Source organism: Triticum dicoccoides, chromosome 3B (genome assembly GCF_002162155.2).
Source record: "Triticum dicoccoides isolate Atlit2015 ecotype Zavitan chromosome 3B, WEW_v2.0, whole genome shotgun sequence".
NCBI classification, from domain to species: Eukaryota; Viridiplantae; Streptophyta; class Magnoliopsida; order Poales; family Poaceae; genus Triticum; species Triticum dicoccoides.
The window spans coordinates 347,056,328-347,072,586 of NC_041385.1; positions in this window are offsets into that span (position 1 = coordinate 347,056,328).

The window sequence follows — 16,259 nt, forward strand, 5'->3', positions numbered from 1 at the left end:
AAGCTCGGGTTGGACGGGGCTCGAAGCGGACATGTCCGTCGGCGCGGAAGAAACGTCTGGCGGCGCGAGGGGAAAAAGGCTAGGGTTGCACCGCGAGTTTCGGAGGGGGAGGTGTTTATATAGGTAGAGGGAGCTAGGGGAGTCAAAATGAGGAGCGGTTTTCGCCCACACGATCGTGATCGAACGACCGAGAGCATGGAGGGGAGTTAGCTGGGTTTTGGGCCACTTTGGAAGGGTGTTGGGCTGCAAGACGAAAGGGGCTTTTACGGTTACCCAGTTAACCATTGGAGTACGAAACGACCTCCGAATGGCACGAAACTTGACAGGCGGTCTACCGGTGTTATACCAAGGCCACTTGACAAGCCTTGGTCCATTCCGAGAACGTTTAACACCCGCTCACAATGAGAGACGAAAGGGGAACGCCGGAGGGCATAGGAGCGCCGGATTGCAGAACGGACAACGGGGAAAAAGCTCGGATGCATGAGATGAACACGTATGCAATGCAATGCACATGATGACATGATAAAATACAACACACAAAGCAAATGACATGGCAACGAAGGCGAATAACTGGCAGACACCTGGCGCATCGAATCCGGGGCGTTACAACAGAGATCTTCTTCTTCCATGGCATCAAGAGGGCACACAAGTGATATTATTTGTCGTTGTTGTAAGGGAAGAGGCCATTATGCGAGAGAGTGCAAATCTCAACGTGTGATGATTGCTACTGAGGATGGTGGGTATGAGTCCGCTTGTGACTATGAGGAGGAGACTTTGGCGCTTATTACAAGTGGAGAACACGGTGGAGATGATTCTGATCATGAGACGCAATACATGGCTCCTGAAGACGCTGACAGGTATGAATGTTTAGTTGCTCAACGTGTTTTGAGTATGCAGGTCACACAAGATGAGCAAAATCAGAGGCATAATTTGCTCCATACAAAGGGAGTTGTGAAGGAACATTCTGTGCGCGTCATCATAGACGGAGGGAGCTTCAACAACTTGGCTAGCATGGAGATGGTGGAGAAGCTATCTCTCACCACAAGACCACATCCACATCCTTACTACATCCAATGGTTCAACAACAGTGGCAAGGTTAAGGTAACACGTACTGTTCGCGTGCATTTTAGTATCTCTACATATGCTGATTAAGTTGATTGTGATGTGGTACCTATGCAAGCATGTTCCCTATTACTTGGTAGACCATGGCAATTTGATAAAAATTCTGTACACGATGGTAGAAACAATCAGTATACTCTTGTTCAGAAGGACAAACATATTACTTTGCTTCCTATGTCTCCTTATTCCATTTTGAAAGATGATATTAATAGAGCTAATAAAGCAAAACAGGAGAAAAATAAGAGTGATCAGATTGTGGCAAAAGAATTTGAGCAACAAATGAAGCCTAATAATAAACCATCTAGTGTTGCTTCGGAAATTAAATTGAAAAGTGCATGTTTATTTGCCACCAAATCTGATATTGATGAGCGAGATTACAGCAAATCTGTTTGCTATAATTTTATGTGCAAAGAGGCATTATTTTCATTCAAGGACGTGCCTTCCTCTTTGCCTCCTGCTGTCATTAACATTTTGCAGGAGTTCGCTGACGTCTTTCCACAAGACGTGCCACCGGGATTACCGCCTATTCGAGGGATTGAGCATCAGATTGACTGAATTCCCGGTGCATCATTACCCAACCGTGCACCATACCGTACCAATCCAGAGGAGACGAAGGAGTTTATGTGTCAAGTACAGGAGCTGCTCGACAAAGGTTATATACGTGAATCCCTTAGTCCTTGTGTTGTTCCTATTATTCTAGTGCTGAAAAGGATGGTACATCACGTATGTGTGTTGATTGTAGAGGCATTAATAATATTACTATTTGTTATCGTCATCCTATTCCTAGGCTAGATGATATGCTTGATGAATTGAGTGGATCTACAATATTCTCCAAAGTTGATTTGCGTAGTGGATACCATCAAATTTGGATGAAATTGGGGGACGAATGGAAAACAACATTTAAAACTAAGTTTGGATTATATGAGTGGTTAGTCATGCCTTTTGGGTTAACTAATGCACCTAGTACTTTCATGAGATTAATGAACGAAGTTTTACGTGCTTTGATTGGACGATTTGTGGTAGTCTATTTTGATGATATACTGATTTATAATAGATCTTTGGAGGAACATTTGGAACATTTACGTGCTGTTTTTATTGCTCTACGTGATGCATGTTTGTTTGGTAACCTTGGGAAGTGCACCTTTTGCACCAATCGAGTGTCTTTTCTTGGCTATGTTGTTACTCCACAGGGAATTTAAGTTGATAAAGCCAAGATTGAAGCTATTGAGAGTTGGCCGCAGCCCAAAACGGTCACACAAGTGAGGAGTTTTCTTGGCCTCGCTGGATTCTATAGGCGTTTTGTGAGAGATTTCAGCGCCATTGCTCCACCTCTCAATGTGCTTATATAGAAGGATGTGCCTTTTGTTTGGGGTACCGCACAGGAAGAAGCCTTCAAGGTGTTGAAAGATAAGTTGACACATGCTCCTTTACTCCAACTTCCTGATTTTAATAAGACATTTGAGCTTGAATGTGATGCTAGTGAAATTGGATTAGGAGGTGTGTTATTACAAGATGGCAAACCTGTTGCATACTTTTCTGAATTATTCTACTTATGATAAAGAATTATATGCTCTTGTTCGGACTTTAGAAACATGGTAACATTATTTATGGCCCAAAGAATTTGTTGTACATTCTGATCATGAATCTTTGAAACATACTAAAAGTCAAGCTAAACTGAATCGTAGACATGCTAAATGGGTTGAATTCATTGAGACTTTTCCTTATGTCATTAAACACAAGAAGGGTAAAGAAAGTGTTATTGCTGATGCTTTGTCTCGTCGCTATACTATGCTTTCACAACTTGACTTCAAAATATTTGGTTGGGAGACCATCAAAGATCAATATGTGCATGATGCTGATTTTAAAGGTGTATTGCAGAATTTTAAAGAAGGAATAACATGGAACAAGTTCGGCGTTAATGATGGATTTGTGTTCCGTGCTAACAAGCTATGCATTCCTGCTAGCTCCGTTCGTCTTTTGTTGTTGAAGGAGGCGCATGGAGGAGGACTAATGGGACACTTTGGCGTGAAGAAGACGAAGGACGTACTTGCTACACATTTCTTTTGTCCAAAGATGAGACGGGATGTTGAGCGCTTTGTTGCTCGCTGCAATACATGTCAAAAAGCTAAGTTACGACTCAGTCCTCATGGTTTATATATGCGTTTGCCTGTACCTAGTGTTCCTTGGGAGGATATATCTATGGACTTTGTTTTAGGTTTACCTCGAACAAAGAAGGGGAGGGATAACATATTTGTTGTCGTGGATAGATTCTCGAAAATGGCACACTTTATACCATGTCATAAAAGCGATGAGGTTGTTAAAGTTGCTGATTTGTTCTTCCGTGAAATTATTCGCTTGCATGGTGTGCCAAATACTATTGTTTCAGTTCGTGATACTAAATTTCTTAGCCACTTTTGGAGATGTTTATGGGCTAAGTTGGGGACTAAACTGCTTTTTAGTACTACTTGTCACCCCCAAACTGATGGACAAACTGAAGTAGTCAATAGAACATTGTCTACTATGCTTATGTCTGTTTTGAAGAGTAATAAGAAAATGTGGGAAGAATGCTTGCCTCATATTGAATTTGCTTATAATCGTTCATTGCATTCTACTACTAAGATGTGCCCTTTTGAAATTGTGTATGGTTTCCTACCTCGTGCACCTATTGATTTGTTGCCTCTTCCATCTTCGGAGAAGGTTAATTTTGATGCTAAACAACGTGCTGAATTGATTTTAAAAATGCATGAGTTAACTAAGGAAAACATTGAGCGTATGAATGCTAAATAAAAACTTGCTGGAGATAAAGGTAGAAAACATGTTGTGTTTGTACCTGGAGATTTTGTTTGGTTACATTTGCGTAAGTATAGATTTCCTGATTTGTGCAAAGCAAAGCTAATGCCACGTGCTGATGGTCCTTTTAAGGTGTTAGAGAAAATAAATGATAATGCATATAAACTTGAGCTGCCTACAGATTTTGGGGTTAGTCCCACTTTTAACATTGCGGATTTGAAGCCTTATTTGGGTGAAGGAGATGAGCTTCCGTCGAGTACGACTTCATTTCAAGAAGGGGAGGATGATGTGGACATCAATACCATGTTTACACCCACAGCCCCTGCTGCTATACATACTGGACCAATTACTAGAGCTCGCGCACGCCAATTAAATTACTAGGTACTTTCGTTTCTTGGTAATGATTCTAATGTTCATGAGAATATGATGCTGCCTAAATTGGATACATTTGTTTTGCTTACAAATAAAGGGCCTAGCTTGGAGAAGGATGAACATTGGAGCAAGAACAAGCATGAAGATGATGGCATGCGCAAGGGGAACGAGAACGGAGTTACAAGTGATGATTTTAGGACGTTGAAGCCACCATAATGAGTGGATGAAGCCTTGGACGAGATATCCAAGATGCTACTCCATAACTTTCATCCAGGAGGCTATTCTAGGTGCTGCGTCACCTTATTATTTGGCCAGGCCCATGTATTTTCGAAATACTTGAGTATAGGCTGTTTTTAGAGTCCGTATGTGTGGGGAAACAAGAGATAGGGTTGGTTTCGGACCCCTTCCCCAAGGGACACGAAATCTCCCCCTCGTCCTCCATATATACAGCCCTTAGGGCGTCGTTTAGACGTTGGGTTTTGTTTAGATTAATGTTCGCCATAGCTACAACTTCGTGTACTTCGTTTGTGTTCAATGACCAGACAAAGGCGTCACAGAACCCCACCTTGATCAATAAAGCTTTCCTCTTATATTCGCAATATCCAGATTGCAATCTTAGTTTCTTGCTTGTTCTTCGTTTGCCTGCAGGAAACAGACCTTCATGGTCAGGTTGATCGTGCTCCGGCATGGTCAATAACCCCTCGGAGTTGGTTTAGCGATTGCTAAGGCGCGACGTCCTCGCGCGTTCGTAGTCGGATCGTCAAAGTCGACTTCCACCAAAACGATAGCCACCATCTCATCGAAAGACGGGACGCCTTTGCCTCTATCAATGGTGGTTGATGAAGAAGCAATTGTCCCTAAGTAGCCAAAACACCTTAGGAGACCCAAATCACTACTCAAGCAACCACTAATCCTATATGGAACAAAATGGGTTAGGTTGCGGAAGTCGGTGGTGGTGTAGCGGATGATGTGGTGGTGGGCCTAGGCAAACTTGCCAAATTTCCAAAAATTTGATGGTGTCAAATGGTGATGGAACCTATCTAGAGGGATAGAGGATGTCAATAGCTACTCAACGAGCTAAAGAACGTGAAAATCGGACTCCAGATGTGAAAGTTATGGACAAAACGGTGAAACACGGGAGGCTGAAATGACAGCGGGCGGACATCCGGGGTTTTGGCTGGATGTCTGGGACCTGATGTCCAGAAAAACTTGCGCGAAAATGCACTCCAGGAGCCGGATCTCCGGGCTAATGGGCGGATGTTCGGGCTGGCCAGATGTCCGGTGGTCGGGCCGGATGTCCGGGCTCCAAATCCGAGGATGAACTCATGGAACTCGATTTTGGGGCGGAAATTGATGATTTCTGGGGCAAAATTGGATGGGTTTCGTGGATGAAAGATGGGGAAACTTGGGGAGATGCTAGATCCACTTGAAACCAAGCAAATCCACGTATCAAAATCAACAAAACATCATCAAACCAACAAATCACAAAAAATTTGGGGGCTATTTTTGGTGGGGATTTTCGGATTTAGGACGAAATCAACAAAATCAAGCTATAAAACAAAGGGTAGGTGCTCCAAAAACGTGATCAATGTGGCTCATGATACCATATGATACGGGGCTAACCCGGTGTAGGCCGATCTTTCACGATTGGAGTGGGATCCCTCAAAGAACACGACGAACACGGGAAAGAACGGGGAGAAATCACAAGGGGAAACACTCAAGAACAAGTCCAATCAAACATCCACTAGACAATCAAACACACAAGATCCACAAGGTACATGAACAAGAAAGGGAAAGATACAAGGTAAAGTTCATCTCCAAGAGGAGGTCTTGATGATATCCTAGATGGATCTTCCCACGAGGGGGTCTTGATGATATCCCGCAGGATCTTCTCCTAGATGGAGGTCTTGGCCTCCAATGGAGTAATGGTCTCTCTCTCTCTCAAGAGGAGGAGTGGTAGGACCAAAGCTAACATACAAATGAGCTATCACTTTGCTAACCCTAACGAGGAGGAGGGGGGAGTATATATAGTCTTAGCCACGAAGGGGTAAGTGGTGAAGGGATACATGGGCCTTTGGCCGGACTCTGCGCGCAGGCAGGCACCGGATGTCCAGGCTGGGGCCCGGATGTCAGGGCTCTCGTGAGACGCCGGATGTCCGGGGTCGTTGAATGGATGTCCGGACCGAAGTGGCCAAGCTACTGGATAGGGGCGCCGGATTTCCGGGGGAGAGCGCCGGATGTCCGCTGGTTACCGAGGCGCCGGATGTCCGGGCAAACGGGCCGGATGTCCGGTCGCTGATGCTTGGGCCGTCTTATTGGTGCAGCTCCTCGGAGGCTGCATAGGCGCCGGATGTGCGGCCTCTGGCCCGGATGTCCGGCCGCTGTAGCTTCAGCAGCTCCGTCTTGTTCCGTCATCGTTTTCCGGCTTCCCTCACGGATGGTGTAGTTGTTCCTTGGCGCTTGCACTCCTCCTTGACATTCGTGAAGCTCCGACAATACCTATGCATGCACACGGGAGAAGTGTCAAGTAGTATACCATCCTCAAAGGGGTCAAGTGAGCACGTGTAAAGTAGAAGATTCACCTTTATGTATGAGAAGTAGAGGTCGCACGTGTCACTTGCCAAACAGACTCTTGACATAGAGACTCCACATCACTCCTCCTCACTTCGAGACTCAACATTGTGATAGCTCATTTTGAGATAGAGCACTGCTCATCCGTACTAGATCTACTCCAGGTGAGGGACCGTGCCTCCTCGGAGAAGATCCTTTCGGATTCAAGGCCTCCATCCGGAGAAGACAATCAAGACTTCCTCACGGAGAAGAACAGTTACTCGTGTATCGTCCGTTGTTGACTTTGTATCTCGTGCTACTCGTGTTTCGATGATCTAGACCTTGTGTGATCGATCTCTTGTCGGTTGAGTGTTTCTCTCATTTGCCCCCGTGATTTCCTCGTGTTCTTCTGCGCGTTCTTCGTGTTTACCACGTAGGATCCTCTCCAAACGTGAAAGATCGGCCCCTAGGGTTCCTCCCTACATCATCTTGGTATCATGAGCCATGTTGATCACGTTTTTGGAGCCCCTACCCCTCGTTCTCTAGCTTGATTTTGTTGTTTTCGTCCTCAATCCGAAAATCCCCACCAAAAATAGCCCCCAAATTTTTTTGTGATTTGTTGGTTTTGATGATGATTTGTTGACTTTGATCCGTGAATTCGGTGTGTAACTCGTGGATCTTGCTTTTCCCCACCTTCCCCCCTCGAAATCCATCCAAAATCCGCGGAATCATCGAAATTCTCGCCGTTTTCGAGTTCATCCCGAGCAGTTCCCGACCATGATTGACCTGCCCGGATGATCCGGACCCTGACCCGGATCATCCAGACGCGCCCGTATCATCCGGCTCCCGGCCCGGATCATCCGGCTTCCTCTGCCGAAACTGCATTTTCTGCAGTTTTACACCACCACCACCACCTACGTCTTCGCACTTCCCCACTTAGACCACCACCACCTTCACCTGCCAAACCCCCACGACACAACCTCCATACCACCATTCGACTTTGGGTTCGAGAATTTGAGTTGTGATTTCCCATGTCCTTTTGTGTTTCGGCTATTTAGGTACGGTGCGACATCAACATCACAACCACTCATCTTCGTCGACTACTCATCTTTGCTATGGACGGTAACTTCGACGACATCTGTGTCATACCTTGCAATTGCATTGATAACCATCATATCCCATCATTTGCGTAGCTTACCCATTGAGACTAGCCATTGAGTATTGCCGGCAACGTGACTTGTGCACATTAGTGATCATACCATACCATACATACCATATCATCTCTTGTGTCACAAATTTGTCATCCCATACACAATTGCTCTCTTGGTTCGTGAAGTATTGCATAAGAAAAGAGCTCAGAAGTGAAAGAGCCAACAAATCTTTTAAGCAAAAGAGAAAGATAAGCAAAGAGCTTATAAGAAAGAACCATAGCATCATACTATATTAAGATTGTCACACTCGATCATCTTGGATCATATCACCGAAATACCATACATATAGCATACTTGGGATAGAGATCATTGCATTTTTGCCTAGTAGGTTGTGCACAAGCTCCGTATCCGCCTATTGTGCAATCGTGCTAGCATCTCTCGAGTATTGTGCAACAAGAGCATTTTCGTGGATTCCACATTTTGGCTCATTTTTGGTTTGCACAATCCCATTATTCTATTTGCGTGTGTGTTTCCGTGTTCCTCTACTTGCTTGGTCTACTTGTTGCATTTGCGAATTTGCGAATCTTTTTCAACATCTTTGAGTCAAACTAACGATTGCAATCAATTTTGTGCCAACATCCTAACAAAGCTACACCATAAGCTTTTACTTGTGTAGGTGTGAGAACCGACAAGGATTCGTACCAATAGTGCTATTTCATTGTCCGCATTTGAGTGAACTTGATTCATCATCAACATCGGTCAAGGTACATTGGTATAAGTTCTTCTCTTCTTACAACTCACATTTTGGTTGGAATGATGGATAGGCCAAGTACTTCTACCAAATCACTCTTCATCGAGCAAGAAGACGACATGTCATCATACATCACCAAGAGTCACCTCTTTGGTGCACAACGAGCGTTGCATCAAGAGAAACAAGCTATGAACGAACGCATCGACAACCTCACCACCGACTTGCGACTCTCCGAGCAACAAACCAAGGACTACTTCGACAACAAGCTCGATGCGCACAAGCAAGAGAATGACGCAAGGATGGACGAGATCCGCACCTTGTTGGTGAACCGTCCCCCTTCTACATCGTCATACTCAAGACGGAGCCACTCAAGTCGACACTCCGACGACTCCTTCTCCGGCTCAAGTACACCGTCATCGAACACTCTTCGACGGGCCGCGCATCAAGACCGTCATGCATCTCGCAACCCGCTACACGTCAAGCATTCAAAAGAGCAAGTCGATGAACAAGTCCCTCGTCCTCAATCAAATCAAGACGCTTTTGCTCAAGCTCAAGAACGACAACGTCTACGTCGCCAAGAGGAAGAATGAGCGCGTCTACATCAAGAGGAACAAGACGCCGAGGCTCAACGTCTTCAAAAACAACAACATGAAGCGCAAGCTCTTGAGGCGCAATGTGCCCTTCAAGAATCAAGTCGAGCCATCGGCAACTGCAATCACCAATATGGCAATCAAGAGGAAGCCCTTCGAGAAGTAATCCAAGAGAGGAACTACTAATCGCGAGTGCAATGTCAAGTTCCTCAAGCTCCTCCACAAGCTCATCAAGCTCCACCTCAACCTCAAGTTCAACAAGATCAAGTTGATCCTGGACTTCCTCCATGCCAAGAACAACTAAGGATGATTACCCTCCACGTCAAGGGTGTCATCATCACCATCGCCAACAACACAATGAAGAGCAACGCTACGGCAAGCTAAACTTCACCATGCCCAAGTTCAATGGAAGCAATGACCCCGAAGAGTACCTTTCATGGGCATTGAAGGTCGACAAAATCTTTCGTTTGCACAACTATGAGGAAGAGAAGAAGATCACTATGGCATCACTTGAGTTCCAATACTATGTGCTCATATGGTGGGAACAAGTCCTTGAGCGCCGATAAGCAAGGGGTGAACCTCCAATCACCTCTTGGGCTCAAATGAAGGAAGTCATGCGAGCATGTTTTGTGCCCACATACTACAACTGCGATCTCTTCAAGAAACTCCAACTCCTCAAGCAAGGTTCAAAGAGTGTTGAAGAATACTACAAGGAAATGGAGATAGCCATGATTCGAGCCAATGTCACGGAAGATGATGAGCAAACTATGGCACGTTTCTTGAATGGACTCAGTCATCCCATAAAGAAGATTGCAGACTTCCAACCCTACTCCAACCTCATTGAGCTCGTGCATCAAGCTATAAAGGCGGAACGTCAAGTGCAAGATGACTTCAAGTACGCCAAGTACTCATCCAAGACCTACGGCTTCTCAAACAACCAAGTTTCAACAACTCCTCCAACCTTTACATCAACCAATCCTTCTTGAAGCAACAACGACAAGTCAAGTTACAAGAAAACTTTGACAAGTTCAAGTCATCCTCCTCCTACTACAAGCAACTTCAAGCCACGTGCTTCATCATCTACTCCGACCGATGAGATCGTCAAGACAAGCTCCTTCAAGTGTTTCACTTGCGGCGGCCCAGGCCACAAGTCTTATGACTGCACAAACAAGCGCACCATGATCCTCAATGAAGATGGCACCTATGACTCCATGAGTGACGAGGAGATAGAAGCCCTTGAGCAAGTGGCCATGCACCGGCGAGTGAATGAGGATGAAGATGATCAAGTCTTTTGTGATGAGGATTCGAGCCCCGCTCTCGTTGTCTCCAAGGTCTTGTGATGCAGAGCATCCTTCCATCATCCCCATGGATTCTACACCGACACATCCAACCCCACGAGGACCCATGACAAGAGCAAGAGCACGTGCTTTGGAAACCGAGGTGAACTCCTTCCCACTAGACTTGCATATGGAAACAAACGGAACATGTTTACTACCTCACCAAAATATGCTATGCCTCCTTAGGTATGAATAGGAACATCACCAAGAAGCTCAGGAGCATCACCAAGGAGAAGGAGAACCACCCCAAGGTCGTGAGGACCAAGAACGAGGAGAACAAGAGCTGCACAGGAGGCTCCAAGCGACCCCGTGCGCACGGGCCCCCAAGACCCCGTGCCCACGGACTACACAAGAATCTGACGCTGGAGCACCCTGTGTGCACGGGCCTGTACCGTGCCCACGGGACCCCCGTGCACACGGGCCCAACTTACCCCGTGCGCACAGGCCTCCCAGGATGGCCGGCTGAGATTGCATCTTCGGCTCCACTTCTTCTCCTTTGACCCCAAGGCTATATATTCTGTACCTAGGACCATGTTTAGGGTTAGCAAAGTATTAGATGAGATATTTGTGAGCTTTGCTCCCTCACCTTCTTCCTTGGAGGATCAAGACCCCCCTAGGGAAGAATCCTTGAGGATTTCAAGACCTCCATAAGGAGAAGAGTATCTTCAAGACCCCATCTCCTTTGGATTTTGGGATGAACTTTGCCATTGTATCTTTCCTTTGATTGCGTTTGTGACTTGTGGATCTTCTGTTGTTACCCTAGTGGATATGTAATCGGGAATTGTTGGAGTGATTGCCTCTTGTGTTCATCTTTGTGTTCTTGCTGTTCTTGTGGTTTCTCTCCTTTTTCCCCTCCAAGTGTGAAAAGGTCCCTCCTAGGGTTCTACCCTACATCATCTTGGTATCATGAGCCACGTTGATTCACATCTTGGATTCCATACCTTCCACTTTCTAGCTTGACTTTGTTGTTTTTCGTCCTAATCCGAAAATCCCCACCAAAAATAGCCCCCAAATTTTTTTCTTGCAATTTGTTGATCTTGTGAGAATTGGTTGATTTGATCCACGAATTTGGTGTTTGGCAAGTGGATCTACCCCTCCACCTTCATCACCACCCTTCCACTCATCGAATTTGGCCAAAAACTTGCAAATCACCACGGGATCCTAGCAGTTCGTCCGCTCTCAGGGGACCCCGTGCACACAGGCCATCGGGACCCCGTGCACACGGGCCTCACTTACCCCGTGCGCACGGGCTATCCAGGAAGTTTTGGCCATTTTTCTGTTTTTCTCATTTTGTTCCACCACCACCTCTCGTGTTCTTCCGCACCATTCCACGTGTTTGTTTGAGTGTTCGGTTGCGATTTCTCTTGTGTCCTAAGGTGTTTCGGCCAATTAGGCGCGAGTGGTCATCATCAACACCAATCTTTGACTCGGACAACACATCGGCTTCGACAAGATCATCTCCAACCGTAAGCAAGGACAGTAACCTCGACGACACCTTGTACTCCCTTGCCATTAACTTGATAGTTCGAGCCCTTTTGCGTAGCTTACCCATCGAGACTAGCTTGTTGAGTATTGCCGGGCCACGCCTTAGTGCACCATTTAGTGTTCCGTCCATCCCGTGCATTTACTACTTGTTACCTCGTTGTGTGGCTCGTATATCAAGCATTGTGGCATAGTTGAAAAAAAAGAAGAAAAATATTTTAAGCAAAATAGAAGAGAAGCAAAGAGCTTATAAGCAATAGCATCGAGCCTCTTAGCATACATGCGTCATCGTGCTCACCACATACATAAGCATACTTGGGATAGTGAGACGAGTGATTTCTCTATTAGGTGGGTGCACTAGCGTATCTAGCCCATTAGTGCAATCGAGCTAGCATATCTCTAGTATCCGTACGACAAGAGCTTTTCCCGTGATTAGACATCTTCGAGCTCACCCCTTGGTTGTGCGGATCCCATTTATCTCCCGTGTGTGTGTTCCTCATGTTATCTTGGGAGGTTGATCTATTTGCCTTATTTGCCATTTCTGAATCTTCTCAACTTTATCAACATCTTGACTAACATTTGCTTGAATTATTTGTGCCTTTCCTAACCAAGCTCCTCCATACACCATTTACTTGTAGGTGTGAGAAACAATTCCCGGTACCAATTCCCCTATTGTAATATCACGTGGGATCGTACTTGTTACATCCACAATCTTGGGAAAAGGTAACTTTGGTTTTGTTCTCTCATTTTCCTACTCACCACCGCTTTCTTATGATGGATAGGCCAAGTTCCTCTACCAACCCACACTTCATCGAGCAAGACGATGACATGTCATCATTCGTCACCAAGAGCCACCTCTTTGGTGCATAACAAGCACTACATCAAGAGCAACAAGCAATGAACGACCGCATCGACAACCTCGCCACCGACTTGCGACTCTCCGAGCAACGTACACGACACTGCTTCGACAACAAGCTCGACACGCACAAGCAAGAGAACGATGCAAGAATGGACGAGATCCGAGCTTTGTTGGTCAACCGGGCCCCTTCTACTTCTTCCTACTCAAGACGGAGCCACTCAAGTCGACACTCCGAAGACACCTTCTCCGGCTCAAGTACACCGTCATCGACCATTCTTCGGCGAGCCGCGCTTCAAGACCGTCATGCATCTCGCAACCCGCTACATGTCAAGCATTCACAAGAGCAAGTCGATGAGCAAGTTCCTCGTCCTCAATCAAACCAAGTCGCTTTTGCTCAACCTCAAGAACGACAACGTCGTCATCGTCAAGAAGAAGAAGAACGAGCGCGTCTACACCAAGAGGAACAAGACGCCGAGGCTCACCGTCTTCAACAACAACAACGAGAAGCACAAGCTCTTGAGGCGGAATGTGCCCTTCAAGAATCAAGTCGAGCCATCGCCAACCGCAATCGCGAACGGCGCAATCAAGAGGAAGCCCTTCGAGAAGAAATACAAGAAAGGAACTACCAACCACGTGTGCACCGTCAAGCTCCTCAAGCTCCTCCACAAGCTCGTCAAGCTCCACCTCAACCTCAAGTTCAAAAAGAGTAAGTTGATCATGGACTTCCTCCACGCCAAGAGCAATATGACGACGAGTACCCTCCACTTCAAGGGCGTCATCATCACCATCACCAACAACACAATGAAGAGCAACGCTATGGAAAGCTCAAATTCAGAATGCCCAAGTTCAATGGGAGCAATGATCCGGAAGAATACCTCTCATGGGCATTGAAGGTCGACAAAATCTTTCGTTTGCACAACTATGAGGAAGAGAAGAAGATCGCAATGGCATCACTTGAGTTCGAAGACTATGTGCTCATATGGTGGGAACAAGTCCTTGAGCGCCGAGAAGCAAGAGGTGACCCTCCAATCACCACTTGGGCTCAAATGAAGGATGTCATGCGAGCACAATTTGTGCCCACCTACTACAACTGCGATCTCCTCAAGAAGCTACAACTCCTCAAGCAAGGTGCAAAGAGTGTTGAAGAATACTACAAGGAAATGGAGATAGCCATGATTTGAGCCAATGTCAAGGAAGACGATGAGCAAACAATGGCAAGATTCTTGAATGGACTCAATCATCCCATCAAGAATATCGCCGACTTTCAACCCTCTCCAACCTCATCGAGCTCGTGCATCAAGCGACCAAGGCAGAACGTCAAGTGCAAGATGACTTCAAGTACGCCAAGTACTCATCCAAGACATACGGCTTCTCCAACAATCAAGCTTCAACAAATCCTCCAACATCTACATCAACAAAGCCTTCTCCAAGCAACGACGACAAGCCAAGCTACAAGAAACCTTCATCAAGTTCAAGTCGTCTTCCTCCTACTACAAGCAACTTCAAGCCACGTGCTTCTTCATCTACTCCGACTGATGAGACCGTCAAGACAAGCTCCTTCAAGTGTTTCACTTGCGGCGTCCGAGGCCACAAGTCCTATGAATGCGCAAACAAGCGCACCATGATCCTCAACGACGATGGCACCTATGACTCAATGAGTGAAGATGAAATGGAAGCTATTGAGCAAGTGGCCATGCACCGACATGTGAATGAGGATGAAGATGATAGAGTCTTTTGTGATGAGGATTCGAGCCCCGCCCTTGTTGTCTTCAAGGTCTTGACACTTCAACATCAACAAGAAAAAGACCAACGATGCCATATCTTCCACACCAAGGCCGGCATCAATGGAAGGTCAGTCAAGGTGATCATCGATGGAGGTAGTTGTCACAACTTCGCAAGTGAAGAATTATGCTCCAAGCTCCAATTGGTCAAGAGGAAGCACCCGCACCCCTACAAGGTTCAATGGCTAAGCGACTCCGGCACTATACGAGTTGAGCATACGGTCCAAGTCTCCTTCAAAATTGGTGCATATGAGGACACTTTGGAGTGTGATGTGGTACCAATGACCGTTTGCCACCTCCTTCTTGGTCGACCATGACAATTCTACCGTGGTGTTATCCACAATGGGCGTACCAATCACTATAGCTTCAAGATGAAAGGGAAGGAGTATGTGCTACGACCTATGTCTCCTAGTCAAGTGATAGCCGACAAGCAAGCCACCCACCATAGAGAGAAGAGTAAGAAAGTGAGCCACCCACACATGAGTGAGAGCAACAAGCCAAACTTGAGCGTCTCTTCGCCTAGAGAGAAAAACCTCATACTCTTTGCCACAAAAAGTGAGATGAGAGAAGTGTGTGAGAACCCATCGAGTGTGATGCACTTTGTCCTTGTGTGCAAGGATGGAGAACCCAAAACTAACACCGCTCACGAGCTACCTTTGGTGTTTCAATCTCTTTTGCAGGAATTTCAAGATGTTTTCCCCGATGAGCTACCTCCGGGTCTACCTCCTCTACGAGGTATTGAGCATCGAATCGACCTCATCCCCGGAGCGCCACTTCCAAACAAAGACCCATACCGTGTCAATCCTGAAGAAACCAAAGAGATTCAATAGCAAGTACAACAACTAATTGACAATGGTCATGTACGTGAAAGCTTAAGCCCTTGTGTCGTTCCCGTTATACTTGTGCCTAAATCCGATGGAAGTTTCCACTTGTGTTCCGATTGTAGACCTATAAATGCTATCACTGTTCGCTATAGGCATCCCATTCCTCGCCTAGATGATATGCTTGATGAACTTAGTGGAGCCAACTTTTTCTCAAAAATTGATCTTAAAAGTGGCTATTATCAAATACGCATACAAGAGGGTGATGAATGGAAAACAGCTTTCAAAACCAAATTTGGCTTATATGAATGGTTAGTTATGCCTATGGGTTTATCGGAGGCTCCCGGTACTTTTGTGCGTCTCATGCATCATGTACTTCAACCTTATATTGGAGTCTTTGTTGTGGTTTACTTTGATGATATTCTTGTGTTTAGCAAAACCATGAAAGAGCATCTTGATCATGTTAGGGTTGTTTTGCAAACACTTCGCAAGGAAAGTCTTTATGCAAACATGAAAAAGTGCACATTTGGTGTTGACAAAGTGGTTTTCTTGGGTTTCGTTGTATCTTCCAAGGGTGTCCATGTTGATGAAACTAAAATTGAAGCAATTAAAACTTGGCCCCAACCCACCAATTTGCAACAAGCGCGTAGTTTTCT